General features: G+C 34.8%; 1 pseudogene; it reads right to left on the reverse strand.

Moving 5' to 3' along the window:
- Window positions 1–11,061: 11,061 nt before the first annotated feature.
- Window positions 11,062–13,751, reverse strand: LOC133799919 (casein kinase 1-like protein 10; annotated as a pseudogene).
- Between the last annotated feature and the right edge of the window lie 6,888 nt (window positions 13,752–20,639).

Here is a 20,639-nt window from a genome sequence, read left to right on the forward strand (position 1 = left end):
CGGAGGATGAACAGAAGTTTGCCCAGCAGGCATGTCTCTAGGAGGTCTTCTGTTCGACTCTTTCTCGCAGGACCCTGGCTCGTCTCGCCAGTTTGTTTCCGTGACGACTTCCTCCGAAGCTGAGGAACTTCCTCTTCCTCCTCAATCTGGTATAGGTCGATGACATTGGGAGTGGCCATATCTGCACACAAGTAAAAACATGCAATGGGTAAAGATAAAAGTAGATGAAGACTCTCTATCAAAACGAAAAAGAAGGTCACAAAGTTAGTACCTGAGCTACAACTACTGGTCGGTATACTATTGACTCTATTAGTCACACACTCATTATCTGGCATGAAGAACTCTGGCCCTAAATTTGGAGTATATGTAAAGTTGCCCTCCCCGTCAAACAAATGACAGGGAATTGGCAAGCTACTTAAAAGAAAAATAACTTTACCATTTTCATCAGAGGATTCCCCCAGGTCCACAACTGGCTCTTTGGCCTTTTGTTTCCCCTTGCCTTGGGGAGCAGAAGGCCTTTCTGCGGAAGGATTTCCCGTGGGCTCCCTGATTGTAACCCCCGTTGGCCTCCTTCGAGGAGGGGACGCGGGAGGTTGCTGCTCGGGAACCCCCTCGGCAGTGGCATAATCTACCACAGACCCTCTTGTTTCACGGCGAGGAGCCAGGAGGCCAGACAACCTCAAGTTTTCATCAGTAACCAGGGACTTAACGCTTTTTTCTGCGTCTGTCATCCTGGGCAGTCTATTGGACCTCAACACCATGTCTGGTGTTGGGGTCGGACGTAACCATGGGCCTGAAAGATAGATTACAGTTTGAAAAAAATGAAAGGAGACACCTTGATTAAAAGTATCGACCAGTCAAAAACGGCACTTACCTCCTCGAGCGAAGGCCAGGTTGTTGCTGGTTATGTCCGGTGTAAGGAAGTACTCCTTACTATACTGCCCCACATTCGATATATGCGTGGTGTCACTCAGGAACGTCTGGTTGGTCTCCTGGTGACAGAAGTGGAAGAAACCCGTTCCATATTGTTGCAGGTTGGATTTAAGGTCAAAAAGATAGTTAACCTCATGAGGAGTAGGTTCTGGCCATTTCTTAAGTTTGTACAGGATATAGAGTGCGACCAGCATTCTATATCCACTTGGAGTAATTTGGAAGGGGGCGACACCGAAATAATTGGCCACCCCCTCATAAAAAGGATGTAGAGGGAGGTAAGCCCCCGCCTCTAGGTGATACCGAGACCAGGCACTATATATGGCCCCAGGGAGGTTAGCCCTTTGGTCCGCGGCAGGAATTGTAATGGAAACCCCTGTAAAAGGGTATTTCCTGAAGTAATTAGCAACCATCCGAAGGGTCACTGAGCTGGTCGGGGAAGTATACCACTCGACATCAGGCAGATTCTGATGGCGAGGGCGGGCCCTGGTTTGGATATTAGGGTCAGGAGCAGGATTTTCTCGACCACTGGTCGAGGGAACCCTAGCCTGCGAATCAGGCTGGGCAGGAAGGTTTGGACTGTTTTCAGACTTAGGCCTTTTCTTGCCTACGGATTTGGAACGGGCCATTTGAGGAGGAGAAGGACGAGGTCTAGTAGAGGATCGTGAGAAGGGAATCTCGTGAACTCGGTCGGCCGGTTGTTCTTCGCCCTCGAGAAGCTGGGCGAGAAGGTCGTCTTCGATGGGCCGTTCACCTCCCCACAAATCTGGCATCAATGTCTGCAAACAGAAGAATGGGGAGGTGAGGATAAAGAATTTTTAAAGGCTTTTTCGAATGACGATGTTCGTGTATAAAAGCCAAGCTTTTGTACAACAACATTCTAACGAAAAGCTAAATTTTCCGCACGAATAGTTTGAAAGACGGAGTAAAGGGTGAAAGTAAAAAGTTTTTTCAAGAAAGCTTTTTCAACTCCCCTTAGGGCGGGAAAAACCTATTTTCCAACTAGCCTAAAGATCGAACTTTTACTTCGATTTTACGTCCTAAAAGTATGATCCTGACTATTAAACTAACTTGTAACCCTTTTTTGCCTACAAAACATTCTATTCACAAGCGTCTCAAACTAGAAACAGATAAACTCAAACAGTCAACATACAGAAGCATGCACCGCGAAAATTTGAAGCATGAGAATTCAGAAACTTACCAAGAAAATGATCGTGGAGATGGAAAAAGGGTCTTCGGAGATCAGGGAAATCTCGGACTGGGTCTTGCAAATGCAGAAGAACGGTCTCCGGAGAAGTTAAAAACTCTTGTTTTTAGGGTATCTTGTGAAGACAATGGCGTGCGTAAAAAGAAAAGGAAGATTTCGAAGGTATTATATAAGTTTGTTTGTGGCATTAAAAAGGTGTAATCATCAGTTTCCCTTTTTCGAAGTATGGGGAAGCGGAATGGCCGTCGAATTATTTCTGGGGAACCGAAAAGATGTGATTAGACAGAAGTAGGTTACTTTTTCCGAGAACACACGAAGGGTTCTGACACGTAAGGCGAGGTTACTGAAGAGTCGTTCGTTCAAAAGTTTATTTATTGCTCGTGATAAATAAACTTGGGGGGCAAATGTTATCTAAAAAATTAGCATTGATGACGTGGCAAGTGATCCCTGGACACGTGGCTGACACCTGGAAAGGCTCTGCTAGAGCATCGACCAGAAGACGCATTAAAAGAGAAAAATGCATTTTTAAGTTTTCGCATATGAAATTTAGATTCATCTCAAAATTAATTTGGAGTTAGTCTGACCTACCCCAAGGTGGTCCATTAATTTTGAAATTAATTTATCATGGATTAGTATATATTTTAAGTGTTTTTATATGTTGCATTCATGCATCATGTTTACTTTTCCAAATAAAATATGATATTTATTATGTGTTTTAATCAATTATATTTTATTTATTTATTTCCAGCAACAATTCTCTTTATCCTGATGAAGAACCTCAAAATGTGAAAGAACCAGTGAATCCTTGTGACAGCTACCTAAGTAATTTTCATTTAGACTTCAATAATCTTGATGTTTGGTACAGAAACATACACATAGTTATGAGTGAACTAAAAGTGTATGATGCAATCATTGATGTGCCTCCAGATGAGCCATCAACTTTATCTGATTATGATAGTCATAAAAAATATGTGAATTGGATTAGATATGATTATTTGGCTCGTCATTGCATACTAAAGACTATGTTTGGCGATATTAAATCGAGATATATGAACCTTAGATCTACATATGAGATATGGGAAAGGATCAAAAGAGATTCTTTTGATCACTTGAGAAGTTTGCAAGAGGAAAGGGTAAGTATGATTTGCTCATCTCCTTTTAATATATTTGAATAGTTTATTCAAATTTTTATGCCACAAACCATATTTTTGTCATGTTTTTAGGGACACATTATCCAAGAAAAGAAAATAATGCAAGAGAAAAACAAAAAAATGATTGCAGATTGGTAGACCAAGAAATAACTGACATGAAAATTAGTTTTTTTCATTTTCAACTTTGTATTAAGTCATTTCTTTTAGTTAGTTCTAGAATTCTTTATAGAAACTATGTTTTTAGATTCCTTTATTTGATGAATGAACAAGTTTAACATTTCTTTTGAATAATAAATTCAGTTGTTATCTTTGGAATTAACTTGTTCCACCTATTTCATCAATGTGTATAAATGATAATTATGAATTATTCATTATTGTGCAAATCATAGATTTAATAAATAAGACATGTTATTCCAACCACAATTAAGTAAAAGATATTTGTGAATTATTTTTGAGATTGACTTGTAGTTAATTAGACACATAAAACAAATAAAAGAGAGTATTTTATTAGAACCATTCATTGGTTCTCACCCTGTCTATATAGTTTGTTAATTAAAGTTAACCAAAAGACCTTTCTCTTATAATGGCTCAAAAATAACATAATCATTAAGTTAATACATAGAGATGTTTATCGAACCTTTTAATGTTCAACGCTAAAAGAAATAATAAATAGTAAGTCAATATTGATTGACGTTTATTTAAGATATGTTTAACTTTTATTGAATGCAAAGAAAATTTCTATAAATTTTCGTGCAACATTCAAAGTAAAGTCACTTAGAGACTTGTTTGACCTGATCAAAAGGAAGTCTAAACTCGAATTTAAAATTCAACTAATTTGCATGTGAACTTGGAATTCAAACCCAACTCACATACAACTATTGCTAGGAAAAACTAGTATTTTGGAAATGGAGTATAATCATATTAGATAAGATTAAATAGATAATGAGTGATCATTATTGTCTTTGTTATTTCTATTATTTTAACACTTGTTATACTCTGTACATGTTTGATTGTACAACATCAAAGACTTAGAAGGTGAGGTTCACAAGTGATTATGTTAATAAATTGAAATTTTTTCCATGAAGTCATTTAGTGAAACAGTTTAATAATCATAAAAGATTACAAAAGAGTTTGATCTCTTCAATGCTACTTTAATGAAGCACGGTTATTATAATCACTATATTTTCTAGTTAAGTTGTACTAGAAATAATGATTGCAAGTCAAGTAAGCAAGTTACTGATAATGAACAATGATAAAACCAAAGAATATCACAAATTCTTTAAAGCATTGTTGTAGTGGGAGCTTTAGTTAGTGACTACTCCATTACAAACGTAAAGATAGTTAAATTGTGTGTAACAAAATCTAACTATACTTCATTCACATACTAGTATGAAATGAAAAAGATTTTACGGAAAACAATGGTTGAAACACCATGAATCTAGAAATGGAATTTGGAATTCTATGACATCTGGATTCTTGAACATCCAACTAAAGTTCATTGAACTTCAGTTTGAAACATGATATTCAAGATGAAGAGCAGAACAGAGGAAAGTACAGAGTTTTCAAAGTTAGGTTAATTTCCTAAGGATGTGAACAGAAAGAAGAATTTATTACTTGAATAAATATCTTCTACTGTAACCAAACTTAAATTTGTTTACATATTCGTATCCATTGCTTTATGCATAGATTATGAGATTAATTTAAATGAATGTATAAGGCTATGAATGGTTGACATGACAAAATCATTTGAAGATCTCGACCAAAAAGATTTTGTTGTGATTCTTGGGAATGATGTAGAGAAATTGTCAATAGAAAAGAATTGGTTAGCTGAACATTTCTAAATATTAGATTTAGAAAAGGCAAGAATGTTCTATACATTCAAGTCTATAGAGATTGAGAGAACAATCCTTAGGTACCGTCTCAAGCAACTTATATAGATAAGAATCTTAAATGCTTTAGTTTGCAAAATCCAAAAAAAGATTTTTTCCTTCTCAGTCAAGAGTATGTTTTATCTAAATAATAATGTCTATTTATTATTTTACTAGAAAAGGAGGACATGGGACAGTATTCCTACAACTCAATGATAAACTATTTTATGTATCAAATGTTATGTTTTCGAATCGACATTTGTTAGATGGTGGGAATATTCAGCAGTTGTCAATCCAATCACTACAAGAAAAAACAGTGTTCATAACACTTAAAAACTGCTAACCGGGAGTATTGATAACGCTTCTGAAAACGCTAACATAGCCCATGTTATTAAAAATTCTGTCCTTTCTATAACAGTATTCAAATGTTATGTTCGATGTTATCTTAAACTATTCAATAACACATTTTTAGTTGCTATAATATTCAATTAATAACATTTAGTTAGAGTATTTGGTTATAAATTTGAAGTTTAATCTTATACTTTATGCATAACACTTTCCAACTGTTATGAAAATTGTTATATTTGATCATTTTATAACGTTTTTAGTTCATTCTATTATATAAATCATAACTTTTTGTCCCAATTATAATATATTATACAAAACAACCATAATTATTATAAATTCTCTAAGTAATAACATTTTGTTATTTTGTAGTATGCATTTTTAATTATTGTAAAAAGTTTTTATTATTGTATTTTGATTAAAAAAATCACAATTGATCACAAGTGTAATATTAAATAGATAAAAAAATATAAAATATTCAATATATATGATAAACCATGAGTATTTTTACATTTGAAGACGAACTACTTCAAACCATGACACTGTCCACTTCAAAAGTTCTTAGTTCGAACTTGAGTTTGAAAGCATACATAATAAAATTCTATAGTCTTGCACATCTTTTGCTTCAAAAGTAAAAAACAGAAACATAACAAGATACACAAAAAGTAAACCATGAAGCTTGCTCCGCCCTCCAATTCATCCATTCCATTGTGTACTTGTCTTTGTTGTGAGGTTGATTTGCTTAGCTACACAAGAGTTTAAATAATTAATGCTTAAACTTAGAGTTAATAGTAAACTAAAAGATTACAAAAAGAAAGAAAGTTAATAACCTCCTTACGACTTTATAAGCTGGCCATGCAATTACACTAACTAAGTTGGCCATGCAATTACACTAACTATAGCACATAGGCATGAAAGATTGAAGATTTATGCTTGGTAAAATACTCATTAGAAAAGTTAGCTCAAACACTTTATGATTATGAAATGAAAATGAAAATGATACACCAACCAAACATATAAATATATATATATACAATACAACAACTAATTTATAAAGAAAACCAATAGCATAGACACATGCACTAGAATTAGATCAAATATAAAGTTCCAAATAACAAGAGTAATGAATTTTCCATTTTTATTGTAGATTTCACTACTGGACAATTAAAGGTCTCTCAAAATCCTACATACCTAGTTTCCATAAGCTAATCAACTAAATTAAAATGTCACAATGGAGTGAAAGTATTGTTCTATTGAGATTATATATGAAACACTACAAAGAGTACAAAGCATATACTAAGCACAATGATAGAAGTCAAAGATAAATGTATTTCTAAGAATGAGACAAATTAAAAGCATTTAACAACATGGTATTTAAAAGAAAAGGAAAGAGACTTGACAAGATGCTCATCCAAATAAGCATAGATTCTTTACACATGGCTAAGAAACTAGTAGTCATCATGTATTAAGATCAAAAGTTGAGAACATGGAAGGATTCTAAGGCCTCAGACACATAATTATTTTAAACCCATTCCAGCAAAGAAATCATCCTAAAAAATAGTACAAAAGAGGAGGTATGTTGTTCCCATTTCATTGCTTAACCAACCTTCATTTAAATAATTTCTAACCATCCAATGAGTGGCCTAACAATCCCTTTTAGAGAAGACTTCTTTATTGATCTTGCTTCACTCTTGAATGAATTGTGATCTACAAATCCATTACAATCTAGAAATTAGCATAGACAATTTTGGCTCTCTTTTTTTTCTTCTTCTTCTTCTTCTGAGAGAAGAAGAAAATGGTTTAGAAAATGATCTAGCCACTAATTTTGAGAGTTGTGTGTTCATGTTCTCTTCCATTACTTTCTGAAGTTTACCACACTTTACTTAAAGTGATATATTCCAAAAAATTCTAGTACTGTTTCATTCACTTAAGGTATATTTTGATGAAATAATTTACTTTTAATGAATAATGACCTAATTACTTGAGTTGAGATTATTAAGCTTCTTGAACTTTGATTTAAAATGTGAACTCTGCTAGAAAACATTCAGGCAAGGATTACTTTAGCTTTGATAAGAAAAAGTTTGTGTCCCTGTGGATATGGGACATGCCTAACACATCTAATTGCAATTGTATCATGTGATTGCACAAGGACTATGCCTCACTAGACCCCATCTAGCAAATTTCCTCTATATAGTCTAGACCATTCATTTCAATACAAAAGATATATCTATTTTACATATCTTTTCAAGGTTCTGGAATATAAATACACATAAACTTGAGATCACTACCATCCCAAGTCCTCGAATTCCCAAGTATCAAACATTCTTACTTTGCTTGACTTAAGCAGTTGCTGAAATAAAGTTACAAATCTTATATTTTGGCTCTTTCTAAAAAACAAACTTTGCTACCTTAGCAAAATACTTGGCAGTACTATAGTCACATTTCATAATCTAATTGTGATATACATGAAAAAAAGTTACTTTAGTTTCACATGTACAACCACATTGTAGAGAAGAATTCATATAGGAAAACCTCACTTATTAGTTTTATTTGTGTAGAAAGAGGCTGTGACTTTTGTGGCAAGTCAAATGATATTGGTATTGAAAAATATTTCTCTACATTTTGTTGACAAAAAATAGCTTGTAAATAATGAAAAAAGCCTTCAATATGCAGAATTCTAGTAGAAAATGAGATAAGTAAGCAACCCTTAGTATAGCAGATAATGACATGTCCTATTATGCATCAATAAGATTGGAAGAGAAGATAATGGTTTTAAATGGTTATGGCTGCTCTAATTTTGATATGAAAATGTGTCCCTTCAGATATTAGACATGCCTAAGACATCTTATTACAAATTTTAAATTTCATGTTCTGAGGTTGTTTGGTGGGGTTGGGGACCAAGAAAAATGAACTGATATTTTATTTTAGGCCAAGCAAACACAATTCAATTATAAAATTGTTATACTAGATAAGTCTATATAAAATCAAACACCATTTCCCCTAGACTAGCAACTAACCATCTGCCAATATCAATTCAAGTAATTCAAAAACACATGCATATTTTCTTCCTTATCTCGTCACAGCACACAAATTTCTCAGATCCTACTTCACTAAGACACACAAGTTCTCAACCTTCCTTTATCACCGCAACACACAACAATGATCTCAGAACCTATTTCACCATGGATGAATATTTAAGATATTCAAACTCCTCTAACATTTGCATAATATTAAAACAAAGGTGTACGTCTTGGAAAATGCAAACAAAAGTATGAATCTCTCATGAGAGATTGCTTGCACACCAAATATCTTTCCTCTTCTCTTTGTGGCAGCCTACCAGAAAAGTTTTAACTATATTTGAAAGAGAATAAAAATATAGAGATAGAGACATATATAAGCAATATGACAGCACCAAACAAAAATCTCATTATTTATGATCAAAACCCATACAATCAATATTATATATTGTAAAGACCCAACTACTCTAGACTTTGGACCATTAACGAAAACTATACATAGACCCTAATCTTTAATAGAACTTACAAGTGAAAAAGATCATACTTTATTAAAAACTTGTAAAAACCAATGTTTAAACTTACATAACTCAAAGCAGGATATGGGATCCCATTGTTTTAAAAAGAAAACATATCTTAATTGAAATGAAAAGAGATTACATAAATAGGTGCGGAAAAATACACATAAACCATAAATAAAGACTACATCCTCGAAATCGAACTCTCGACTCCTTGAATCCATGCATCACCGATACACATTCCCCAAGCATCCACGAACCTTACCCGCCACTATAGCTATTTTCCTACACATATAAACGAAAAGGAATGAGCCTAATGCCCAGCAAGGAAAATCTACCACATAGTTCATATACATAAATTTCATAAGAAACATAAAAACATAACATAACACTTATATCATACACATACTATTATGGCCATTATTACTTGGGGTCCCATAGACTAAACAAGTCATATGCCCATTAGATTAGTGGGGTCCTACTAGCTAAGCAGGTCATATGCCCATAATCTATTTGGGGCTTGTTAGTCATATGGGTCATATGCCCAAGCCTACATACATACATAACATAACACATTTCATAACATAAAACATAAGATAACATATAAAACATATAACATATGAATTCTACCCTATTTTCCTTACCAAAATTACCGGGATAAGAGGACAGAGTTGGGACTTTCAAACACTCCTAAGAACCATTTGAAAAAGAGTGAGTATAGTGAAGAAGAGAAATGAAAGGAATGGAAGGACTAAACCATTGAGAAAATACTTACCAAAAACTTATGTGCAAGTTCTTAGATTTCCTAACCAAAATAAAGATTAAGGTTAGAAGGCTGAGTAGAAGACTATGAGAACTTAAAATAATACCAATGAACTAAAGTGTGGAAATACCTTGAAGACTTGTAAGACCAATCTAAACCTCGAACCGAAATACTATAAAACCTTACTTCCCCAAGTGTTTGATAAGCTTATGATGATCAAGCTTATGATTCCCAACCCAAGTGTTTACACTCTCACACTCACCTAGCAACTTGCAACCTCTGAACTTAGAGCAAAAGATGAATAATGGCTGGGTACTAGGTTCTATTTATAAAGTTTAGGAATGAAAGGATCTTAATTTTACTTGAATAAAAATAAAGGCTTTTTAGGTGAAAATAATTTGAATTGTTGTTTAGCAGAGGCTGAAGACTTGTTTAGAAAGGTGCTGGACTTATCAAGAGGTTGAAGGGTTGAATGGAAAATGATTTCAAAAAACATTCAAAATATGCTGAAGGAGGCGATATATTGCCCCCTATAGGCGATATATCACCTAGACCATTATGCCCGAGGCAAACGTGCATCGTTTCGTGTTTTCCGTATTTACGTGCTGCGATATATCGCCCCCTTTAGCTGCGATATATCGGCATACGCTGATTATTTAAACACGAAATTACACATTTTTAGCTTAATTCAAATTGAGTAAACAGCCTTGACTAAGCCCTCAAACGTATTCAAAGCTGCTGACTGACCTTAGAGCATTCAAATTTTACCCTTATTAAATTTAATCCTCAAAATACTTAATCCTTAATCACCCATACATAACATGTGCTTAAAATCCTATTGGTTCTTATCTAAACCTTATAGTATAATAAATATTATCCTCAATATCAGCCATATTAATGAAACCTTAAGTTAAAAATTAATATTTTTAAACTATAGGTTAAACTTAGAAAATCTACAAGTACTACTATGAGTGTCCAAATAATTCCCGGTCTGAACCAAAAATCCACAGTCATAAAGATAATACTATTAATACTATAATACTACTATCTAACTAGCTAAGTAAAGTTCTTGGACTCTACAATTCTCCCCTACTAAAAAGAATTTCGTCCTCGAAATTTACTTACCAAATAATTCCCTGCAAAAAATAAATTCTCACTCAGATAAGATTAACTCTCAAAAGATCCATCATCTAAAAAGTCAAATGCATCACTAACATAATGGTGACAAAGGCTTTGAAATTGAAGGCTTAAGAATCTTTTAATGATTAACCTTCTCGAATAAATAAGTCTCAAAAAAGCCTCTTCAGATATGAGTAGTCTGGTTTGTCTTCAAACAGTAATGACAAACAATAATAGAAGTACGATGTAAATTCTGATGGATATGATTTACAAAGAACCTGTCAAAGTAGTAGGCATATCAGTATCTCCCATGCCTTTACTTTAAAAAATAACAATACATGGTATCAATGGAAATGAGCTACAAAATTCACCACCAACCATCTGTAATGAGCTAATAATACCATATTCTCATATGAGAGTTATAAATGCTAACTTCACCCTACACTACTTGTAAGAGCTTAAGATCATACCTGTATGGGAGTAAGCATCTTCTTTTCACTGATCTTGTCGTATTTCTGTTTTTTCGTACCTGCTTTTAATCCCTGCCAAGGAAGACTAGTAAAGAAAATAAAATAAGTAAATAATATGGTGAAACAGAGCAATGAAACAAAGGAAAATGGATTTCAGCATATCACATAAGTATTCAACCGTCCCCTGAAAAAATACATAAGCACATAACCAAGAGACTCCAAATCATCTCTTCTACTTTGCTCTGCATAAAGATTACATTCACAATTAGATAAAGCCCAAAAGTCTCAAGCATTACAGGGAGAAAGAAATAACATATTCTCTAATTATGAATTATAAATGGCTCACCAACTCCAAGGTGAGTGTTAACACTTGCATAACAAGTTGTTCCTGTGAGATTCTTGTTTTCCCTGAAGCAATAAATGAACATAATGAGCAGAAATTTGAAGGTTGAAGCAAATTTGGATCCAAGAACACAAAATTGATAATGAGAAACACATAAGTGTCACCCTAATGTTTGCCCAAACCAATCTAAAAACTCAGCACCCTAATGTTATTTAATATTAACATATATAAGTTAAAACTCAGCACAGTGATAATCATTATACATGATATAAACACCTTTCAATTTACTTAAGACCATACTATTTCTCAAATATCTGTTACCTATATGGACTGTGCTTGTGCGTCTGAAGATCCCTATACTTTTTTCGCAAGACCGTAGTCGATGATATATACCTGCAATAAAGATTAAAAATAAAATTAAAAAATAGAGTGTTAGGCTGTCCCAACATCAAACTGTGAATTAATTATTCTAGCTTTGATTGATAGCATAACCAAGGTCAGGTGAACTTAACAAAAGTGACTCATCCCTACTCCAATTCATAAAGGTTCACAATCAATGAAAATATGAATTCAAATTTAAGGTGTAGTAACACAAGAGCCAAGGTTCCAACTATCCTAGTTTATCATTATATGAAATTCTGTTCTTAGAAACTACAACTTACAAAAGTTAAATAACAAATAAAGTTTAAAACACAAAGGCGAGAAGTTGGGAAAGTAGCTAGCAAACTGAAAAAAAATAATAGTAAAGACCAACAACAACACAACAAATGTATCAAAAGTAGTTTCCAGATGTATCAAAAGTCCAAATGGAATATTTAAAGCACGAGGTCTATTGATTTTGCCCAAAAAAAAAAACAGATCTACTAGAACTCATAAACCAACCCAGAAAGTTATTAAAGTCTAAACCCTTATGTTCAATTTAATTTTTAGCGTAAAAAACAATTGGAGAAAAATCGCAAACCAGTACAAATATTAAGAAGAATAAATTTGAACTAAAGGGGAAAGGGCTTACCTTCATCAACTACAGCAAAAGAAATTATTAAAAACAAAAGCAATAGCACAAACCAAAGAAATAATATTTAAGCAAAACCAACAAATTAAAGCCCACTTAAAGGATCTTGACACGACCATAATGTGAAAATATAAGGTTTATCTATAAAAGTTCTAGCAACAAAAAACAAACATATTATAAAGCTGAAAATATAAATAATCAGTATTAAAAAAACACATAAAATTATGTCAAATAATAAAACATAATGAGTCATGTAATGAAAATTTGTTGCATAATGATTAAAAATAAATCAAAGATCACTTTAACATACATTTTAAATCAAGTTAATGGTACTATAGTACTTTAGAAAACACAATCAAAACTATTGTTCTTTTAACTATACTTTAGAAGAAAAACTGTTAAAACAACACTACATCTGTATGAAAAGAAGAAAGACTTAAAATTTGTATATTACCAAAACAAGCTAAACCAGCAGCAGAGGAGGCTAATCCAGCAGTGGTGGGGAAGTTGTTGTATGAAGAAATGTGTATATGAAATTTTCCCCAGTCCTCCTTCAAAATCTTGATATCCTTTTCCTTGTCCTCAACATCACCAGCACGACTGCGAAGTTCCCTAAGACAGCTTTGGAACCTGCCTCCAGAAAGGGAAATCTCCTACACTAACCAGTAAAAGTGCCACGAATCAGCACAAGACCAAAAGGGCAGTACATGTAATGAATGGGCTTAAAAACAAGAAAAATTCAGTTTTTACACAAAATTCATTGTTAAAAAGATCAAAAATTCACCTTAACCAAGTTTAAATAACAAATATGGCTGATTCTGATCATATTCTCTTCATTTTTGGAATAAAATGATTTAAAAAAAATATGATATTCTTAAATTGTTTGCATTGCTTAAAAATTGAAAAGAAAAAAAAAATTGTTACCTACATGGGTTAAAAGCTAAGGATACAATTGACCTGATAAACAAATTTTCTTCTCCACTGACTTTTGTTAATTCTTCTAACCTTCATCTCCGAAAGACATTCTCTAAACAACCAACCAAAAATAAGGATTGAATTTAACACCCACAAAATTCAACTCCTCCATATTATATTAAACCCAGAACCATAGAGTCTACTTCAAAACCAAAACCCCATAACTATTTTTTTTTTCCTTCAAATGCAAACCACAAATCTGAAAAAATAAGAACCAATCCTAACCAATAACCTAATCAATTTCATATGACACAACCAGACCTAAGCCAAAAATTTGTAGAACTTTACCCGTTGCAGAGATGAGACAGCAGCGATCACGGGCTATTCCTCAACATCGCACTCTGAACCAAACCCAAGTGTACCTCCTTCTTCATGACTGGAGTGCCAAAGCTCGGAGTTTGGAAAGACTGTGACAGAGAAGGGAAGAAAAGGGAGGGAAATTGAATGTTAAGAACAAATACTACAGAAATTGGAATGCTCATGAAAAACAATAATGGAAAATCACTTGTAGAAAAATTAGGTTAAGGGCATATAATAATCTGAGCAACAAATCATCTCGTGTACCAAAAAATTAGAAACAAAAAAAATGACAAAATCACTTTCTAAATCCAAGAAAGACTCACCTGAACTACTCCATGAAAGACATCACCCCTGAGAGCTTTATTAGTTGCAGATACGAGACAACTGTGATGCCCGGTGCTTCCTCAATGTCGCACTCTAAACCAATCCCCAAGGGTGTCGCATGCTTCATGACTAGAGCGTCAGATCTTGGAGTTTTCCAAGACTACGATGGAGAAGGAGAAGAAAAGGAAAGGAAATAGAAAAAGGCAGAGAGACGGGAAATAAGAAGAGAAAGAAAGAGTTAACAAAGAAAAAATATGATATTATATTATTAGATTGAAAGGATAGAAAATGAGAATGATGAGTAAAATAATGGGGGAAAAAAGACTAAATGCGCCATTATATTCATTCACTTGGCGCTAGAATTTCGTTCCCTCCGTGTTTTTTTTTTATTTAGCAAATCAGTAATAACACTTTTAAAAATGTGTAATATTATACTGTGATATTTAGTACAAATTGTTGTAGTGAATGCTGGATTGAGTCATTAAATACTTATAAGGACATAATTTTGAGTATCTTGAATATAATAGAGATTATATGTATGTGGATTTAGGCAGTGACCTAAAATCCCAAAGGATGAAGTGATTTTATATCTTCAAAGATTGATATCAAAATAAACTTCCATAACTATGGAGGAGACACATTAATCTGGATATGTATTAGAAATTTCAGATTTGTATGTCTCTCCACTAAATCCAAAATGTAATAGCTATGAGTAGTTAAATAGGCTAATTGATTTAGTTGAGTTCTTTGTCACTCTAGAAAGGGTTTCAAATTAATAAACAACTAGTATATCATTGCGAAAGCAATGGAGATACAACTATTCCATAAGAACTAGAAATCATGAGAGGGCAAAGCACATAAAATAAAGTATCATTTAATTCAAGACAAAATTACTTAATTGATGTAATGATCTTGAAGATCACTTCTAAATAGTTTCTTACAAAACTGTTACAAAGACTTTGTTAGACAAATTCGGTCAGGAGAATGTGAATGACATATTGAAAGAGATACCTCAATTTGCTCTAGGGAAAGTGGGAGACTGTTGGGAATAGTGCCCTTAAAGCAATTGTAGTTGACAAATGTTTTAAATGAAATAAATAATTGAATTGAATTATTATATATATATAGAATATATCTAATATGATTTTAATAATGTTAAGTAAATATCAGAAAATTCCAAAGTTTATCTATGTGGTCTTAATCGCATATTGGTATGAGAGGATCGAAATTAAGATAATAAACTTAAAACAGTTCACAATAATATAAAGTTATGGAATCTTTACATTAATTACTGCTAGTACGGTTTGCTAGTATTATGAATAAAAGTGACCTAGATCCGGGTCACTAGTGTAGCAGGATACTTTAGTGATGGTACTTTATATATAGTGATATATCGAACTGGATCAGATGTGATTTTTTAATACTTGTTTAAACATCATTTCATAGTATTAATCAAACACATCAAACGATGATCATATACACGTAGATCTTAGTCATGAGGTTGCTATGAACTCCTATATATGTCATCTGATCCTTTGATTCATGCTTTAAGGTTTGTCATACTCATCACGCTAAGAACAATTATTTTGGGGGCTCAATGATGTATATGCTTGTGGACGTAGTTTAACAGATATGGAATCTATACCTTCTTATAGTTTAAAAAGTTATGAGCGCTCACGTCGCAAACTTGTTGTGACTCAACCTTTACTAGTAAAGTCAATGGTACTCTAGGAACAAGATATAGCTAAAAGGGTAAAACAACCATTTTATTACCTTTTAATTATGAACCATTAATAGAGGATTAACGTTGTATGTAATGATTATATCAATGGATACTTTATTCTTAATAAAGTACTTAGTAAATATATGTCTATAATTATCAAGAGTTCAATCTCATATTTATAGTGGAGTAATCATGAGATTAATAATCTAATATTTGTTGGAGCTTGATATTATAGGTCCATAGGTCCCCACAGTGGCTTTATCAACATCATATTAAGGTAAGAGTTGATACAATGGTAAATCTGTAATTTGGAAATTTGAGAAGAATTTTATTCTTCTGGTCAATTATACAATTATATGATAATTGAGGTTAATTAATTAATTTGGAATTAATTATTAAATTTTTGAAATTATGTTTATTAATTTAAATATATAATTTTGAAATTCATATATATAAATAAATAAATAAAAATTTTGAACTTAATTATTTTATTTGAGTGGGAGGATATAAAATTGGTAGTCAAAAATAGTTTTTTATTTATTGAATTTTAAAAGATGATGACAACGATGATCATAAATTTGAATTATGAATTGTGAATTTAAAATATAAAATTTGAAATATGGTTGTCATCTTTTCCTTAAAAAGATAAATAACTTATTTTGGGGAATGATTGATTTTAGTTAAATAAATAAATAAAAGAAAAATGAAATATCCCTGCAAAGGGAATATATCAATTCACGCATGACACAGTCCAAAGAATGTGCCATGCATGTAGTAGTACATTGATATTGTATCACTGTTGTTTTTATTTATTTAATTAATTAATTAATAATTTCAAAACAAATATTTTCAAATTTGGTCCTAAATCAATTCCTACCATGATTATGATATTATTATTATTATTATATTAGTATTATTATTAGGAATAATAAGGTAGGACAATAATCTCTATATATATTATATGGAATAATATGAAGGAAATATACAAGAAGCAATACACAAGTTCGTAAGAATTCAGAATAGTTTTCAGAATTTATGTTAGACAAAAGATTATCTTCTTCTTCTTTATTATAACCTTTCTTAGACCATAATCTCAGTTCTCATGTGCTAAGAAATACTTGTGATTCCTAAATTACAATCCCATGTTCTCTATGTACCCACACACATCTTGAGGTGTAGAGAACACTCCCGAAGTTCGTGGTTTGAGTACTCAAATTGTTGGATAGGAAGATCGATATACATACGAAAAGACTCAAGGATACTTGATAGGCTTCAAGAGGTAAATACTCATGTTCTTGAATATTTATGTATGTGTTTATATGATATATATAAATATATTGTCTATTTATATATATGTTGCATGATTAATAATATTGTATGTGAATGTTTCTGTCTGGATGTTTTCTTAATCATATAAATTGTTTATATGTGAGATGGAAAATTAAATTGTTCTACACATTGGGCCCACCACGCCTATTCCCCTGTGTACTCTGATTGCTTTTCTAATAGTGCTCCCTCAACAACTCGCCATCACCATAGGAACAATGGCCAAGGTGCCAACATGCGAAACTTCTCCATTAGCTGAGAGCGCAGCATCAACATCTTTGTAACAGTAAAAATGTTGAGTCCGATAGAGAAATGGAAGTAGCATACCCCGAGGGCAGTGGTGCATTCCAAAGCCAAATTGACATGTGAGAAGGCCTGAACACTCATAGGTGTAATAAGGCTTTTGGGCATAAACCCAGGGTGAAGAACTAGTCAGTCCTCCATGACATCATCAATGCCTGAAAGAAGGATAACCTGGCACAAATTGCGAACCAAGATCGTGACCCCCTATGCACACAATTAGAGAGCTTGAAGAGGGTAATGCTCATAATGGCCCGACATTAGGGCCATGACTCCAACTCGAAGGACGAGGATGGGGAGTCGTGTGCTCCTAACATTTTAGAAGCCCCATTACCGCGAGGCTTTAAGATGCCTACCATCATGTGCTATGATTGCAGTACGAATCCCACTAACCACCTTTCGAAGTTCAATAGGTTGATGTCCGTGCATGGCGTCTCCAAAGATGCCAAGTGTCATGTGTTCCCGATAACCTTGACAGGGCCAGCAGATGAATGGTTCAAGAAGCATGGGCCAGGATCCATCCATTCGTGGCAAAAAATGTCGTCTTCATTCCGAAGAAAATTCATAGCAAATCGGAAGGTGAGATTTGAGCTCAATTCTTTGGCCAATATAAAGCAAGGACCCTTCAAGACCTTCAAAGCTTACATCAAATGCTTCAAGGAGGAATCTACAAGGACCAAGAGGGTCGACGACAGCCAGCAGTTAATTTCCTTATAGGCCGACATCCATGTAGGGTCCGTGTTGTGGGATGACCTCTAGCAAAGAAGGTGTCGAAGGCTCAAAGATTTCATTCGTCGAGCATAGGAATATATCAGTTGGGAGGACGCCCAGATCGAAGCATTTGGGGGGCCCATCACCTTTCCCACTATTAAGACGCCTGGCCCCATGGATTCGAGCACCTAGTATCCACCCTACGCTCCTATCCAACCAGGTATTACAGGAGCCCAATCCAGTCCAAGCGTCTCGACAGCTGGGTTTTGTGCTCTGCCGCTAGCTGGTTTCAGTGCAGCTTCGATGGGATATGGAGCAATACCTACTGGATACAGTGCTTATCATCCTCCATAAAGAGCTGGAGTTATTGCTCCCTCCCAGTTCCTTACACCCAGTTGGACCCCCAGCAGTAGTAGATGCGGGGCAAGGGCAAGGACAAAAAGCTTAAAGGAAAGGGGACAACACATACTAGACAAGGAACTGCCCCCGATGGGATGTATGTCTCACAATATTCCAAGTACACTGACTTAGTGGACTCTCAAGAGAACATCTATGTGGCCACGGAATAACACGTCCATTACCGGAAGCCATAGCCCATTCGAAGAGACTGAGAAAGGAGAGATCCCATAAATTTTGCTGTTTTGATAACGATATGGGGCACTACACCAATGAGTGGCTCCAACTAAAAGAGGAGATCAAAAACCTCATCTAGTTGGGACACCTCCACCAGTACGCTCAGGATGGAGTATAACAAGCATAGCTACTGACCGTAGGAGCCCCATCTCCTGCAGCTCCCCCGGCTCCAAATGCGATGCCCACAGCTTCACAGTATTAGATAGTCCACAGACCTCCCCCAGTGAATGGGCGAGTAGGGACCATCTCTAGAGGACCCCACTTGGGGGGCACCTCCCAAGGCTCATAGAATAGGTATGCGCAGACCTTAAACCCTGATGATGACATGTTGGCATTAGCTCAATTGCCATCCCTGATGCCATGGAAGACCGACCAAGTCATCACACCCTTCAAGGACGACGCTCGAAGAGTGAACTTTCCACTCCTTAATCCTTTGGTGATCGAGTGCTAGGTTTCCAATAAGATTGGGGCTCAGATCTTGGGGCACAGCGGGAGTTTTGTGAACATCGTGTTCAAGTCAGTCTATGAGAGGATCGGGTTAACCACAAGCGACTTGTCCCCATGCACCTCTACTCCCTACGGGTTCTAGGGGGAAGGTGTCATCCCAATGGGCCAGATAGACAATTAAGTATTGCACATTCGTGGTAGTGGATTTCTCCTTGGCATATAACACCATCTTGGGGTGTCCAACCTTAGAGAAGTTTAGGACAGTTACCACCATTCGGCACCTATGCATGAAGTTCCCCACGGAGTCGGGGATCGGCACAGTTCGAGGAGAAAAAATAGAGGCAAGACAATGCGACAATGTGTCCCTTAGGTGACCAATAATGGTTATTAAGGTGTTGGCCCTCGAACACCCCCCTCCTGAGGAACTAGAGGTGCATGTTGCTCGGGATGATGAAACCATCGAGTTAGACCTGCGGGTTCAAGAAGAGAGGGCTATTGAGCCCATGAAGGAGGATGAGGAAGTGACCCTCAATGCCCCCTTCCTTGAAAGGAAGACAAAGGTTTGGAAGTGCCTACAAGCTGAAGTTCGAGAAGCCATAGTGGGATTTATACGAGACAATTAGGACATTTTTCCTGGTCTCACTCCGACATGACTGGCATTGAAACGAATATAATTTGTCATACCTTGAATGTCGATCTGAACATCTCTCCATCCCAGCATAAGCAAAGGACTTTCGACTAGACCAGAGATGAGGCTTTAAAGGTAGTGGTGGACAAGCTACTTGCGAATGGATTCATTTAGGATGCCCAATATCCCAAGTGGGTATCTAATCTAGTCCTAGTGGCCAAGCCAAATGGCACCTGGAGGACCTTCATAGACTTCTCTAACCTCAATAAGGCATGCCTTAAGGACTGTTTCTAGCTGCCAAAGATAGACCAGATGGTCGATGCCACCTCTGGGTATGAGCTCTTGTCATTTATGGATGCGTTCTCAAGCTATAATCTGATTTCCATGCATGTCGCGGATCCAGAACACACCATCTTCTAAACCATTAAAGGAGTTTACTATTATATATTAATGCCTTTCGGGCTGAATAATACTGGTGCCACCTACAAAAGGCTTGTGAATCGTATGTTCAAGGAACAACTGAGATGGAACA

Source organism: Humulus lupulus, chromosome 9 (genome assembly GCF_963169125.1).
Source record: "Humulus lupulus chromosome 9, drHumLupu1.1, whole genome shotgun sequence".
NCBI lineage: Eukaryota > Viridiplantae > Streptophyta > Magnoliopsida > Rosales > Cannabaceae > Humulus > Humulus lupulus.